The sequence below is a fragment of the Cyanistes caeruleus genome, chromosome 18, assembly GCF_971803275.1.
Source record: "Cyanistes caeruleus chromosome 18, bCyaCae1.hap1.1, whole genome shotgun sequence".
Classification (NCBI taxonomy): Eukaryota; Metazoa; Chordata; class Aves; order Passeriformes; family Paridae; genus Cyanistes; species Cyanistes caeruleus.
Window position 1 is genome coordinate 9,527,780 of NC_141718.1, and position 15,068 is coordinate 9,542,847.

Consider the following 15,068-nt stretch of genomic DNA (forward strand, 5'->3'; position numbering starts at 1 on the left):
GGAATTTTCTTGGAGTTTTTTTTTGCGTGCTGGAACGGTTTCTAGCTGTCCTGTGGAAGGGATTGGGTGGAAAAGGAATTCCTCCTTCATGGATCACAGAGAGGATTCTCGCTACACCCCTGTGCCATGGAGCTTCAGGTGGAGCTGAACGACTGCAGGAGCTGGTACAGGAGAGCTTCAGCCCAAATCCCAGCATTTCATGGAATGGTGTCCTCCTTAGGAGCATCCCAGCTTAAAAGTCATGCTCTAGCATATATTCTTCATCTAGGAATTACTAGCATGGATCTGGGGAGGCAGGATGATTGCTGGAAGAAAATGGGAGAGTTAATGCCTCTGGGGATATTTCCTTCCTCAAAAGGCCAGGTCAGAGGTGCTGCTGCTGCTGGGGACCTGGTTCTTGCTGTCCCCTTGGTAGCACTGGGGGACAAGGGACAGCAAATAAGAGTTTTGGGGCACTCACAACACTGGGGAAACCTGGACAAATGTGTTGCAGTTGCAGCTGTGGTAGGGGAAAAAAAACCACCCCATTCCTTAATGTCCATCACAGAGGAAAAAATCTGTTTTTTGGTTTTTTTTTCCTTTAATTGGAAAGTGGAAAATTAATAATTAATTTGAAAACGAATGCACTTTTAGGCTTCTGGGTGAGAGGTTTTCAGTTTCCGATGGACAGGTGACAGAGCTTAGGGAAAACCAACACTCTTAGGGGGAAATCAGCCTGTTTTGGTGCTTAGCCCTGGAGCGGGGCAGGATCACGTGGGAGCTGCAGGGAAAGGCAGCATTAACGACCTGAAGCCACTCATCCATCTCCAGCAGGGCTGGGGGTACAAATGGAAGTGGCTGGGGCCATCCCAGCCCATTCCCTGCAGGCTGGGAGGGGGAGCCAGGCAGGAACCCCCGGGAGCAGAAACGCCGCAGTGCAGGTAGCGCTCGATAAACAGCGAGTGAGAACCCAGCCATCTCCATCAGGAAATCAATTCAATGGGGGCCTTTAGGTTGGCTTTTTCCCTGTTTTCCCTCCTCTCTTCCCCTCCTCTTTCCCATTTTGCAGGCAGGTGTCTAAGGTGAGGGTTGTGGGAGCAATCTCTTCTCGAGGCAGCTGCTTTGCTGTTCCTTCTGCTCACAGCTGAAGGGCAGCACAGCCCGTGGCTCCGGGGATTTGTGCTTCTCCCCGTCCCCCCCATCCACAGGGAAGCTGGGGATGGAGCTGGGAAGGTCTCCATGGTCCCATGTTGGAGCTGTTTGCATCCCAATGGAGGTGCATTAGCCTTGGAGTTGGTCCTAACCAGCAAGACCCAGAGCAGGGCAAGGAGGTTTTCAGGCTCAGGGTTTGGAAGGATGTGCTTGCTCTGGATTTGGCTCCTGAGCTTGATCAGCGGTGAGGAAAGGCTGGGAAGGGGGTTAAATCCAGCTCTGCTCAGGAAAAACCACTGGAAGTGGAGGGGCAGCATGGGGGGTTTGGCAATAGGAGAGCAGAAAATTGATGGGTCAGGCTTGATGGATTCAGCAGGTCTGGCTCAGTTTGGGAGCAGCCAGGGGTCTGGATCTGGGATTTGAGACCAAATCTCTGATCTTTATATCCTCTTTATCACTTGTGGTTTGGGACTTTGCTTGCCTTGCTCCTCACTTAATCCCCCAAAAATCAAAACTGCCCAACCTGCTCCACTGCTGGCTGCACAGAGACCTGAGCATGGGAGGAAGAGATGGCATTGGCTTCACCAGGAAGGGCCAAATTACATCTTTGCAAAGATGGAGATGGGTTTAAGACATCAAATACCACCAAGAAACTGGATTTCAAAAGCTTTTTGCTTTAAAAAGATCAGAATATCCGGTGGTCTGGGCTGTAATGTCATGTTTTCATAAAGCAAAAACTGTCTGAGACAAAATATCAGGTCTTAAGTGGCTACTTTGGTCAGCAAACACAGTCATTCAGCCCAAATAATGAGGAGGGGAAATGCCACTGTGAGGGCAGGAAAGGGGACAGAGCAGGGACTGATGGCCTTGAGACCAGGTCCATATCCCTACATAGGTGCTGCCAGAGGCAGAGACCTTGATATATCATCTGTCCCTTTGAACAATCCCAGGTCAGCCATGCAGCTTCATTCATCTTCTCCCTCAGGCAAGGAAAGGAACAAATTCTCTGTCTGGTCTGGATTCCAGATGTGTGCCAGTACCTGGGATGCTGAGTCTCAGCAGAGCCCTGGGAGCTGGAGAGCACCGGGCTCCTGATAACAGCAGTACATCCCTGGGGACAGCCAGAGCTGTTCCATCCCCTGGAGCATCCTGCTCCACCTCCTGGTGGAGTTACCACCCCTCACCAAGTGGATATAACCTGCTGCAAACATGAAGTGTTATTTAAATTATTTCCCTGACCAAAAGCTGAAGGAGAGAACTTCACACCATGATCATTAAGCCCCAGCTACCAAATCTACCTCAGCTGCTTTTAATCATCTGGACATCCCCTGAGCTCCCAGATGCCAGGCTTGGGTTTATTCCCCTGCAGGAACTTGTTAGGCTGTCAGCCCTAAATGTTCCAATATCCCAGGTGAGGCACCTCCCATCTTCATTTAATTACCTATCTCCCCTCCTACATATATATCCAGTCTCCCAGCTTGTAGGCTGAAATAGATGACTGGGAAAGGAATGGATTGAGGAGCGTTTGCTTTGCCTTTTGTTCTCCAGCCATCAGGTCTGGATTTGAAACCACAAGCTGACAAAAAGGCTTCCGCTCGATACGGGGGGCTCGTACATCTGCTGCTTGCATGTCTGATCTGTTCAGGGCTGGGTTGGGCAGGTTAAACCTGTGGTTTTCTGCCCTGTTAACAAGTCTGATGTTGGGAAAGGAAATGTCATCCTGGTTCATCATTTCAGGGAGGGGAATCAGGGCAAAGAACATTGCCTGGCTTGGGCAAAGGGGACAATTTTCTCTCTCTTTTTCTGGACTTCATTTGGATTCTGCAGAAGGAAACTGCAGTTTTGTTCAAGCCAAACCTAAACGGAAATATTATCTATAGAGGGCTTCAGAATGCTGTGGATTGGTTTGTGGTTTTTTTGTCTGCTTGCACATGATGTCATCTTTTAACACTTGTCTGTGTCAGGCACCATATCTGCCCTCGGTGAGCCCGGTGTGGCCCCAGCACTGTCCTGTAGCTCGTGTCCAGCTCGTTGTGTCCCCAGCTCAGTCCCTGGGAAGGAAAGACAAGGCCCGGGGTTGTCTTTACCTCTTGGCTGTGTTTTCTGCCCCCCAAATCAACTGGAAACAGGGAGGAAGATCCTCCAGGGATTTTTCTCCTGTTGCCTGCGAGCAGAGACTCTGCCAGGCTGGAGCCTCCTCGCTGCAAAGCCCAGGAGGTGCCACTGGCTGTGAGAGGGAGAAGGAGGCTTTGGAAAACCAGCACATTTCTCCCAAGGCCTCTGCTGTGTGTCGCTCCCTGCAGCCCATCCTGTTCCAGCCCCCAGCCCGCCGCTCTTATTTCAGCAATCAGCTGCAAGACAAACCAGCTGGCCCCTACCGAGGTGTGGAAAGTCCACCGGGGGATTAAGCTGGTCTTACCATCAGTCCTCACTTGTGAAAATACAACCTACTAAGTTTTCCTAGATGATGCAGTTTTCAATTGCTTTTGTTTGCTTTTCAGGCAGGTCTTAAATCAGGCTGTCAGTCAGGCTCCCTTCCTCCCCCTGCCTCGCCTCCGAGGCGGCTTCCAGGCGCTGCTGCAGGACCTGCAATCTCTTTCCTATTGCCATTTATTTATGGGGTTTTCCCTTCCTCCCGCTAGGAAGGGAGGGGCTGTGTCTCTGAGCCCTGCAGCTCGTTCTCTGGAGCTCCCAGCCCGGGCAGTGGCAGTCAGGGATGCAGAGGGGACCGTGGGGACATTGCGGTGGCACTTGGTGTCTCCGCATCTCCAGCTTTCTCCTTTCTTTCTCCAGCTAACATTCTGAGATGCTACAGACTCTGAAGGGGGTCTGTGGAGGTCCTTATCAGCGTCCTACAAACCTCTCACGTCTCTCCTCACACCTGTGAGGAGGATTTCCCGTGAAAAGCTGAGGGAGAGGCTTTATCTGCCTTTCCTCCCCTCCCTCTCCGCCCTGCGCTGTTACATCCCTCTCTCAGCCACAAAACACCTTTGTGCTGTGTCCCACGCGTAGAGAAGAGCTGAGGTTTGTTAGAGCTCGTTAAGAGAGTCTCAAAAAAAGGTGCCACGGTGTTTTTGGAGGATGAAGTAGTGGCTGAGAGGCGCAGGGAGTGGCTCTGGAAGGTGCAAGCTGCGAGTTCAGGAGAGCTCAGCCTCGCTCTCCATCCCACCAGGCACATTTTCTATATCTTTAGGTGCTTGAGCACAGCCCTGTCAACACATGGGGAAGGAGGTGGTTCTGCCTGAGTGTGTGCAGCAAATCCAACACATCCCAGGCAGAGAATGACTCTGTTTGACATCTGGAGCAGGTCGGTGCCTCCGGGATGCAGCAGAGCTGCTCCGCGTATGCTCAGGGCCGGGATTTGTGGCCATCCAGGGCAAGCCCTGACCCAGGTCTCTGGGCATTCAGTCACCTCTCTGAGTCGTGGTGCACAGCTCCCTCTGGCAGAGGTTGCTGGTCTCCAAGGACCTCCACAAATCTGGCCCAAATCTTACAAAGCAGCCCCATCTCTCACCCCCACCCCGGCCTCAGTGTTCCAGGTGTTTTCTTCCGCCTTTGTCTCATAACACAATTCACAAAGGACAGAGCTCTTCCAGATATGGGAATCTGGGCGCCAAGTCCGCTCCCAGCAGCCCTCTAAATCCTACCCCTCCATGTAATTTACATTGCAGGGGTTGTGCCTAGGGGAAGGTGGGGGAGGCTGCTGGATTTGAACGTCACCTGGTTAACGAGCACACCGCGATCCCTTTTCCCCCTGTATGGACAGCAGAAGGCAGGAGATGGAGGGGGTCTGATCAGCTCTGCTAGCTGATCCCAGCTGGAGAAGCTGTTTCCTCTGCTGTGACTGGTATAACACAGAGCTGGTGGAGCTGGGAGGATGGTTGGAATCAGGGCTTGCAGCTCTCCCCAAGCTCCTGGGGGAGCCCCATGCTGAGGTGCTGGCAACTCTCACCTCTGATAAGGGAGAAGGCAGAGAAAATCCAGGGCCTGTCTCATGCTGGAGGAGCTGGATTTTTGTGTGCAAGCAGTACAGAACGGTCCCTTCCTGGCAGAGAGGTGTATCCTTAGGTTTAACCGACAGAAGAATGCAAATCCTGCTCTAACACACCCCACTGCTGCCACAGACAGGCAAGGAATCATCCTCAAATATTTTTCTTAGTGGAAAGTGTGGCTACCTGGGCAGATAAGCAAGGCAAGGTACCCTAAAGCTGCTTGTTGCCAGAGGGAGATTTGGGAGTGCTGATATCCAAGTGAATGGTGGTTTTCTGGCTGGCTGTAGGATGGGAGAAAGGGCTTCCCAGGTGTTTTTTTCTGCTGTTGGCTGATATGAAAATGGCTTGGACAACTGCAGAGCCACCCATGCAGACACAAAGCAGCAACAAGGCTGACAGTGTGGCTGCCCCTGACTTTAACTGCTAAATCCACAGGAGCTCCTCACTTCAAGCCTTCAGCTGGTTTTATATCTGATTTTAGCCAAGCGTGAACAACACTGGCACTTAAATAAAGCTTTGTTTTCATTCTCTTCTTTGCATCTCCTCTCAAGCAGCCTGGAGATGACTGGAGAGAGCTGCATCTTCCAGTCAGCTGGATCTTCAGAGAGCCAAGAAGGACCCAAATTCCTGGTCTTAGTGTTAGACTGGTTTTGTTCTGTGCAGCAGGAATAAGAAAAATCCCAACTGAAACATGAAAGTGGCTATGCTGTTAAAGACTCCAGCCCACAGAAGAAGAGGAAATACATTTTCCCCCGTCCAAAGTGAGCTGAAACACCAAAATTCCCTCATCACACAGCCCTGATGTGAAAGCCAGGTTGCTTCCCCTCCACACATCTGCAGCACTGCAGCTCCTGGTGCCTCCAGGGGAAAACAAGGCAGCCAGGAGCCCTGCCAGCTGTCTCCAGCACAGCGTGGTGCCAAGGCCTGAGGAGCTGGCAGGAGGAAGGTTGGGATGCACAGCGTGCCTGGGAAATCTTTGGGGGATGCTCTGCATGAGAGCTGCATTGCTGCCCCGTTAGCAGCATGGCTTGAGTGGCTTCATCCCCTGCAGCTTGAGCAGGAGCTTATCCAATTCCCAAACTCCCCAGGGATGTGGCTCACTCAGCTGGCTCAGCTCGAGGAAGGAAAAGCATCTGGCTGGTGTCAGAGCTGGTTGTGGCTGAGAGAGCAATGAGGCATCACTGCACCATGCCTTGGACTGGGATCTGCTGGATCTGGGACCTCCTGTTTGCTCCCAAGAGATCTCCCAGCCACTGCTGCTCATTGTCCTTGGAAAGCTGCTGGATTCATTGCTGATGCTACTTGGAAAAAGCTGCTCAAGAGTCTTTACCTGTGAGCTTGGCCGGGATTAAAATTGGAACATCTGAAGGATAAAGAGGATTCCTGACAGAACTCCAAAATACTCGCTGTGAGATCCCAAAGGGTTAATGCTTAACTGAACTCGTCTTTCCATGTACCAGCTTCCCTGGGAATCTGGTTTTTAACCTGACACAGAAAAATGGGAAAATGGCAAAGGTTTTATATTTGATCTGGATTAACCAGGAGCATCCAGAGCCAGCACCATTCCTCAGGGGTCTCTGGTGGGGACAGCTGGAGGCAAACCAGGCTGTGCTGTGGGATACACGTGGCACTGCTATCCCAGTCATTGGAACAGACCTTGCAAGGGGATTTTGGAGCCACTGGAAGCAGAGCTGGCTGGGAATCTTTCTGATAAAGCACGTGTTGGAGTCACTTGGTCAGATGGAACTTGTCAGAGCAATGTGTGACACCTGCCAAAGCTGAAGCTGAGAATGCTTCCTTCCATCAGAAGGGAGAAAAAAGGGGATCCAGGAGGAGCAATGGATTTGTGGAAATGCATGCAGGCTGAGTGTTGGCTCCAGCTCTCTGCAGTGGCCAGAAGCACAAGGAATGGCTGTCACTGACACCTCCTTGGCCACCCAAGACCCCTGATGTGGTGCCAGGACCCACCACGGTGTGGATGTCCTCAGTGAGTGCCACGTGCCAGAGCCTCTTGTTCCATGCATGGTGTCTTGGATTAAAGAATTTAGGTTGGAAGGGACTTCTAAAAGTCATTGAGTGCAATCCCCTGCCATGGGCAGGGCCATCTTCAGCCTCAGAGCCCCATCCAGCCTGGCCTGGGTGTTTCCAGGCATGGGATGAGCTGCCAGTGGGTGATGCTCCTTAATCCCCACCTTGAAGCAAACTCTTGAGCCCAAACCAGTAGCACTTCCAACCCCCTGTGCTCTCCTTTCCCTTTTCCTCTGAGAAAAACTGGAGGCAGCCACATCCATGTGGTAGGAAAGAGGAACATTTTGGGAATTTTTCAGCAGGTTATCAGTGGTCCTGCTGCCCTGGGCATAGAGAGGCTGTGCTTAGGGTGAGCTCCTCAGCTGCTCCTCGGTGTAAATCTGACCCACGAGCTCACCCAGTTCATAGACACTGCCTGTTGAAAAGGCAGTAAATCATCTAAAACCCCCAGTCAGAACTGCATTTTGGAATGTTTTATGGTGGAATTAGAGTAATGAATGGGGAGCCTGCTGTTTGTGTTTGTTTTGGCTTGTGAGCTGCTGAAAAAGTCTGGTACTGAACTTAGTGATAAAGTCTCCTCCATCTGACGTTGGAAACAACTTTTTAAAGCCTCCAAGACCCAGGAGGGTGAGAGGTTGGTCCAGCATGAGCTGTGAGAACACTAGGGCTGAGATAAGAGGCTTGGGTGTGTTTTGGGGCATGATGAGCCCTTGCTGCTGGAGGATACAAGCTCTCCAAAGCTTTGGACACTCTCCTCCTTGGGGCTGGACCACCAGATGCTGGAGGAGCAAAGTGAATTGGCCAAACCTGTGAGAATCCAGCTACTTCCATGCTCTGAGTAGCCAAACTCGCTGGGATGCTTTGGGGTTGCTCCACAGCTGGTGACAGGTCACCCCTCACGTGTCCTTGGCAGGTTCCTTTCCAGCTTTGCTCTCAGATGCCAGCTTGAGCTCACTGGTATAAAATGAGCTTCGTGCTCTGACTCTGCCAGAACTGCAGGGGCTGGAGAGAGCCTGGCTGTGATTTCTGCCAAGCTTTGATGTGGGTCTGGATGGCTCCTGGGTAAAGCTGGGACAGTTTTCTTCTGGCTGGGGGAAGGTACTCTGGAAAAACCTGAGGAGCTGCCGGTTAGTGGGACACAGTTCAGATGGACAGATGGATGGGGAGCATTTCTGTGTTAGTATGAAAGATCCAATAATGCAGTTCCAGTGCATGATCCCTAATCCCTGCATGCTGCAGCAAATTCCCATTTTTCTGGAGCACTCTGTGCCCAGGCAGCCCCTCTGATGGCACTGGGAGCATAGGATGTGCTCAGCCCCCTTCACTTCAGAGCTCAGCAGGGCTCTCCAAAGAGCTGGAATCACTTCCCTTTTCTGGACCCAGGTTTTTATTTCCTGGTGGTCCCTGATGATCCCTGCTGCTTGGCTCTGAGCAGGTCACATTTCACCAAAGATTAGGATCCTTCTTCTCTGAATCTTTACCCCAGCATATGGACCCAAATCCTAATTCTTCCACAGTGGTCAAAACCTGGCAACACTCAGTCTCATTTTTGCTTCCATGATTGATTTTCTACTTTCTAAGGGCTGTAATCAATGTCACCTTTCCAGAAGAAATCCCTGCTCACCTGGCCTTGCCATTTTTCACTTTTTGGTGTTTTTCTCCTCCAAAGTTTTGAACTTTGCTTTCCCAAATTGTTTAACAAGTAATGTTTAATGATGGGAAGCGACTTGGAGCTGCACAAAAGCCTCTCCCACCTGGCAAACTGTGAAATGCAGTTTGGAGCCTCCCCTTTGGTCCACGTTGGATAAACTGAAGCCTTTGTTGGGGAGCTACTTAAAGGGTGGAGTTTGAATTTCCAAAATGTGGGAAGGGTAGGATTTTCTGCCCTGCTGCATCTCCTGTGAGTGATCACAGGGCAGAGTCCAGGCTCGGCCTTGGCCTTTCCCACCAGCCATCGCAAGACCCGAGGACACGAGAGTCCTGTCCCCACTTCTGACACAGCTGTGGGCTTTGCACTCCCATTTTGTGCTCAGAAGGATTAAACAAGCTCAGCTCAGCTCACCTGGCTGATCCAGCCCCTGTCTGTCACCCCCAGCCAAGGAAATTCCGTGTGGGATGGATCCGGCTCAGGCGGGGAGCGCTGAGGGTGAGCTCCGTCCCTGCAGGCCCAGCACGGCTGGGTTCACCACTCGGGCTTTTTGTGGGATTTGGAGCTGCTCTGAGGTTGTCTGGCAGTTCCAGCAGGGCTCACAGGGAGGAGAACACCACGAGGGATCCCTCCGTGTCCCCCGCTGCCACCCCAAAGCGTGTCCCCACAGCCAGCAGCCAGGCCTGGCCTCACCGTGTCCTTCCATGCCCCTTCTCCTCCTTCTCAACACCCCCTGAACCTGAGCACTCGCTTCAAGTTGATCCCAGGTTTATTTTGGAGCTGGATCGACCTCCCCTGAGGCCAGGCCCGTGGCTGCCTCCTGGCGAAGTGGCTCTCTCAGGGGCAGCCTTTATCTCTTTGAAGATTAGGGGGCTTTAACATGTCTTTAAAGTGGATTTCATCCCCCCCCCCATCCTCTGTTTTATTATGATAATTGATGACCAGCAAACTTTTCTTTTCCTTTATCTCTTAAATATGTTTCTTTACCCTTAAAAATGCAATATTTCTTTTAACTGGGAATATGGATGGGTCTGTGTGGAACGGGGCTGCCTTGGAATCATCTGTCAATTTGATCATGTAAAGCCTCTGTTTTCAGCTGGCATCCAGTGCAGATTTCAAAGCTGTGACTCACCCCTTCTTTGCAGAGTTAGGAGTGAAAAAAACAAGGCAATAAAAAAAAAATTAAAAATAAATGTTTTCCAAGTGGTCAATTACTGAGTTTTAAATTTGAGCCTCTGTATCAGGGAGTTTTGGGTGTGTGTGCTCAGGAAGGATTAAAAGCGCTAAAAGATTTCAGTAGCAGGGCCTACAAAATGAATGGTTGGCCTTGGAAAGAGGAGGTTAGAAGAAATAAAATTATTGTAAATGAAAGGGCAAAATTCAAAGTTTTTTAACAAAGGATAAGGCAGGAAAGGGGAAGTCATGATAATAATTTAATATATAGTCAAAACATTGTATTTGAGTATAATGTAGATAAACTCATCCAGTAAATGCTTGGAACTGAAACTGCCTTTTCCCTCCCTGCAATAACTGTACAAATAACTAAAGGAACAATACAATAACTAAAGAAATCCATATCTAATGGATAAATATATAACTATAAAACTAAATAACTAAAATAAACCCATTCTCAGACACAAAGGATGTGTTAAACTGAAACCCAGATATTTACTCTGAAAATGTGAACATGCACTTTTTTAAAGCAAATTTTCCCCCCCAGTTTATATCACTTGACCTAAAATGCCATTTTCATCAGTGTGATCACAGCTCCACTGGGAACCAGTCTGTGTTTGCTGGGCCTGACACCCCAGCCCAGAGTAGCCCAGGGCTCTGAGGGCTCCCAGGAGGTGACAGTGGCTCTGTGCTCATGCCACCAGTGGCTTCTGTCCCAGAATCCCAGGATTTCCCCAAGCCAAATCCCCAAACGGTGTCAGGAGAGAGGGTGAGCAGCAGCTCTGGCTTGTCAGAGATTTTTACCTTATCCTGGGCATCTTAAATCCATGAGGAGGCATTAAAGATGAGCATTTGTGAAGCCTGAGGAGCACCAGTGATGCTTCTGGGGCAGGATGATTCCAGCAGCAGGGATGATTCCTAAGGGCTCGGGGCTTGGCATGCCATGGCTGGCAGTGCCAACTTCCAGTGCCTTATTCCAGAATATCCCGCCCCAGAATGGGGTGAGCCCAGCTCCCTGCAGGCTTTGGGAGCTGGAGATGGGGTGAATCCCATGGATGTTCGTGTTTGGAAGCTCCCGCTGGGATCACGCTGCACTGGGAGCACGTGGGACCCACCAAGGCAGAGTCACCTCATGGTTAAACCACAGAATCACAGAACTGTTGGGTTGAAAGGGACTTCAAAAAACATCTTGTTCCACCCCTGCCATGGCAGGTGCACCTTCCACTAGACCAGGCTGCTCCAAGCCCCATCCAGCCTGGCCTTGAACACTTCCAAGGATGGGACAAACCACCTCTAACACCTCCAAAGACCCCAGAAAGACCGTGGGGCAGCAGAGCTGGGGTGGAGCTGGGGGTCAGGAGGTGGGTGGGATGCAGGAGCTCTCAGAGCACAAATCAGGATGTTTTAACCCCAAATTTGCAAGCAGCTGCTGATGGGAAGCCCTTCATGATGCTGAGAAAAGCTGGGATTTGATGGCTGCTCAACCTTTCCAATCGAGTGAGAGGGATGTGAAATGGAGAGATCCCACGTGTCCACTCTCATTTACTGAATTTACCATTCCTTGCACCAAGGCAGTGTCTGGAATTATTCCTTTCCTCAAGCAGAGATGTTTTCTCAGGTGTTTTGCAGGTTGGCACCTCCAGCCTCTCTTCTGGACCCGTGTGGGGATTGCTCCTGCCCATCTCTGCCGGCTCCTCAGCCCACGGTGATCACCTGAAGTGAGCCCCACTCACCTTCCCTTTGCCATTGCATTGCCAAAGGCTGCTTGCTCAAAAATTCACACCAAGCTCCACTTAGAAGCAGCTTCAATGCTTTCTGAGCTGGTCACCAGAATGTGCCAGGGGTTCTTACACCCTCTGAATGCTGCCTAGACCTGCTGAGAGCAGCAAATTAGCAAAATGAGTATTTTTCAAAATATGGTGCACCATGGCTGGCAAACCCAAAGTGAAGTAGAAGATGGGATGGGGAGTGCACATTGGAAGGGGACAGTGGGGTAGACAGAGAGGAAGGAGAGCAGAACTACCAGACTGAGCCCAGAGTTTGGGTCTAAGAACAGGATCTTTGTGGTGACTCTGCATTCTCTGCTTTCCATGAGTGAGCTGTTGCTACTGACATGGCTTGATCCTGCACACACCCATCTCCTCTTGGGAAAGGTGATGGAGGTGGAACAAGAGTTTGGAAAGCAGAGCCTGTGTCAGGCAGAGCTGGGAGAAGCTCTACTGAAGTCCCCCTGAGCAGTGAGGCACCCCCTGCTATCAGGAGGCTTTTGGGGGCTCCTCCAGCAGTAGCAACTGGCTCAGGCTGGATCTGAGCCTGTGGAATTAGGGATGAAAAGCTGCATTACAGGTCCAGGGAGCCCACCCAGGGCCCTCCAGCCGGCAGAGTGCCAGCATGAGGATGGATCCAAGGGCCATTGAAAGCCCTCATCCAGCGTATATTTGGTTTGTCTTGTGTGACACAGAGAACCTGAGTTATTATTTGATCCTGCTCTGAGTAATAACCAGATAAATGGGCCTGCGGATTTCCAAATAAACATTTTAATAAATGAGGGGGGAATTAAAGGAGAGCTGCTCCCCCCCTCTCCCCTGCTGCCAATATTAATGTTCAAATGAAGGCAGGCAGTGTCTAACAGAGCCCCGTGTACTGTAAATACATTTCTTGCACTGTCACATATAAACACAGCAGAGACGGAGATCAAAAGGTCTCGCTGTGCCGAGCAGAGCCGTGTGATGAAGTGAACATGTTGCTTTGTGCCTGGGGTGGGGTGATGGGACGCCTGAGAATAACAGACTGGCTGGAGACGGAGCAGCCCAGAAGGCCTGGGGGGCCTCAAAGGGGGGAAAAAAAAAAAAATCCCCACTAGCAGCAGGAAAAATAAATAATTCCGTTATCTCTGATGAATTTCTGCCTTTGATCTGGCTTTTCCTCTCCCTCGCGCTGCCTTCTCGTTCCCTCTTCTCCCCCTTGCTCGCAGCCCCCCCCAGCTCCCCTTCGGACAATTTTTCCCCCCCTTTCCCCTCTGGGTTTGATTTATCCCACGGCCGGCTCGGGGAGCCTGATGGGCTCTGATGGATGGGCAGAGCTCGTCTGCCCAGCCCTGGCCCCGGCGTCTGCCAGGACATCCCCGGCTGCCTTTCATTCCTGGAGACCCGGAGAGCCCCGCCGGGCAGCCCCGGCCGCTGCATTCGCTCCGGGGCTTGTGCTTCCCCTGGCGAAGATGCTTTAGAGCCTCTCCCAAAGCCCAGCCTTCCCCATGTCGGGGTTATTCAGCTTAACCCTGACAGATGCTAAATAATTGGGTGTTTCTTCCACGGCCAGTGCCTCCTTCCTGCGCCACATGGGTGCCTCTGATATTTCCCTGCAGCATTTGCCAGCAGAAAAAGAATAAAGGTGGGGTTTGGATGCGGCAGAGCGGGGTTGGGATGGTGGAAGAGCCTGCTGAGGGGATGGATGGGGAGCAGGGATGGGATGTGCTGGGATTCACTCCCCTCAGGGCTCACCAAGCCACTGGGATGGTCCTTGCAGGGAGAGGACAGAGGAGCAATGCCAAAATATCGCTTGCCCGCACCTTAGGCTCAGCTCAGCTCTGAAAGTCAGGTCCTAGAGAGGCCCAAATCACAGAAAACATCAGCACAAGGGAATGACTCAGTCAGTGCCCAGGTGGAGATGTCCTTTAAAAACCTGAATTTTTCTCTCCATGCTTAATAATCCATCAAACCCCCACCCCTGCTCTGCAGCTACAAAGGCAACAAAATTGTGTGGCTCAGGCTGGAAGAAGCTCTCGGGAGATGTAACAGCTCCCCTGGGCAAATCCCTCGTGCTCCATCCATTGTCCCACCCCTGTCCTGATGCATCCCCTGTTTCCTACGACTCAAAGCCAAAATTCACACAGAGCCTTGACTACTGGCTTGATAAAAGGTTCATTAAAAAAAAGCCTTGCAGCTCTGCTTTGACATCTCCTGTCTCCCAGCCCAGCTGCTTAAACCTTTTGCTTCTACCTCACATTTAATATTAACCATTTTCCTAAAAATCCCTGTGGAATACAGGACATTTCTGATTCAAGCCCACAGATCCAGCCCAGCTTGGACAGATGTTCCCTCCCTCTCTATTTCTTCATGCCTGTGGTGCTGTTCTGGTTGAACATTCCTGATTTTCCATCCTCTGGAGATGTCTCAGCAATGGCAATCTCACCCTTTGGGCTCTTTGACCCTAAATGAACATAAGTTCATTTTTTCAGAAGATGATAATTTTAAAAATTGATACTTTAAAAATCATCTTTGGTGATTTGTATTTTAAGATGCTTACATCAATACAGAGTTCACTCATCCACTCCCTTTTGCAAAATCCTCTGTCCTCTGATCTTTTTCTTTATGCAATTCCCTATTTTTGCTACCTATGAAAAGAAATTTCTGCATGGAAGAATTTTAAAGATTTTTCTCCAGTCAGTGTGCTCATGGAACCTGCTGGCAATTAAATCCTCCCAGACTTCTTATCATCACCAAAAACTACATAACCCTTGAAAATTCCTACATAACCAATATTATAAAACCCTAAAATCAGTCTCACTGATCCTGCTGAGCACCGTGCAGGCCCTTCCTGCCCTTAACACTCCCAGCAAGGGTGAAGAACAAAAATCACAAGGAGAAGAAATAACTCCGGTAAGAGCCCGGAGCAGGTTGGAAGCAGAGCTGGGAGGAGAAATTTGGTCTCTCCAAGTATTTTTTGCAGAGCTGCAAGGTGAACAGTAGCAATTCCAGCGCCAGGGAAGGTCACATCCAGCCCCTGGAATCATCCAGATGTGCTTTGAAGACATCCAGAGATGGCAAATCCATCACTTCCCATGGAGAGCTGTGCCAGAGTTAATCACCCTCACTTAAATATGCGTGCCTTGGCTTTGCTTGGAATTTGCAGGGCTTCAGCTTTTGATTTCAGTTTTCCTTGCAGAACACAGAACCTTCCTGGCCTGACACCCTGCCTTGGAGAGCTTTTCTGGGCTGCTTATCTTGGATACTTGATTGATTCACTTTTTTTCTACAGATTAATGCAAAACTCTGCTCTCCCATCACGACCTCCTTTTATTAAGAAGGAATCAAGAA

The 15,068-nt window shown here is 50.5% G+C and overlaps 2 long non-coding RNA genes across 2 annotated transcripts; one reads left to right on the plus strand and one right to left on the minus strand.

Annotated features, from left to right (window-relative positions):
• Positions 1–287: 287 nt before the first annotated feature.
• LOC147649922 (uncharacterized) lies at positions 288–3,948 on the minus strand. Its single transcript, XR_015277606.1, has 2 exons — positions 3,551–3,948; positions 288–3,182 (listed from the first exon to the last, which is right to left on the minus strand). It is a non-coding gene; the product is annotated as an uncharacterized LOC147649922 (long non-coding RNA).
• Positions 2,591–10,662, plus strand: LOC147649923 (uncharacterized). Its single transcript, XR_015277605.1, has 2 exons — positions 2,591–2,686; positions 5,678–10,662. It is a non-coding gene; the product is annotated as an uncharacterized LOC147649923 (long non-coding RNA).
• The last annotated feature ends 4,406 nt before the right edge of the window (positions 10,663–15,068 follow it).